The sequence below is a fragment of the Panicum virgatum genome, unplaced genomic scaffold (genome assembly GCF_016808335.1).
Source record: "Panicum virgatum strain AP13 unplaced genomic scaffold, P.virgatum_v5 scaffold_5328, whole genome shotgun sequence".
Lineage (NCBI taxonomy): Eukaryota > Viridiplantae > Streptophyta > Magnoliopsida > Poales > Poaceae > Panicum > Panicum virgatum.
Genome location: NW_024376505.1, coordinates 1 through 989, shown reverse-complemented (window position 1 = coordinate 989; position 989 = coordinate 1).

Sequence of the window (989 nt, the reverse complement as noted above, 5' to 3'; positions counted from 1 at the left end):
ATCTTGTATTACCCATTTGGAAACTATAATAACTTCAAATGAAAATTGTCAACTACAAATTCTAAAATTTTAGAAATTCATTTGTTAAAATAGATCTAAAACTTGTAGCATATGTTTCGGTTCCAAAATGACCTCAAATAAAATCTTGTCAACTATGAAGTTGTTAATCTAGTCAAGATTTACAACTTTCATGTATATCATTTCTTCATCTGAGATCATTTGAAAGTATCAAATAATTTATTTGCTTCAAAATTCCCGTCCAACACACGGTTCGTACGACCATCACTCTCAGATCGTGTTTTCAACCGGCAAGCCTACTATTTCTACTTTCTCGAAGCGAAACGCCCTGGTCAACAGATTATTATGGTAAACCGCGGATTTTCAGTCTACAAGATCTTTTCGATAACCTTTTTGGAGCAAAGGGGTGTGTGCCTATTATTAAGTTGACCCATGATCCGACCCAAAATCGAAGAATTCCCTTCATAGACTGGCGCTCTCTGGGCCCTATTCTCAAGAATATCATTTCTCACAAGAATAGCAAGAATGAAGTAGCTTAGGCAAACCTGCATCGTCCAGCCGAGGCATCTCGCTCGGACTCAACTTCTGTAAAGAGGAACGACGTTCTTAGGCCCATTGAGTCAACATAATAGTGGTCTCCTACTTCCATGAACTTGTTTTCTTATTATTACCTCCGTTTCACAAAAAAAAGTCCATGAAGGGTTTGAAAATTTGTCCCACAAAAAAAGTCTATAGGGAGAGTATGTGTCTATCTCTCTCCTCTTCAATCCTCCTCATTTCCTATGCACTCTCTATCTCTCTCCTCTTCCTTAATTCCTGTGCCCAAACCTTTCATGAACTTTTTTTTTGGGACGGAGGAGTATTTCTTTAAGAATTAGAGTGCGTCTCTGGGGACGAGCCTGCTGATCTAACCGATTTATTGGTTGATTGGGAATCTAATTCTATAGAGAGAGTGTGGTTCAGGTCACTGC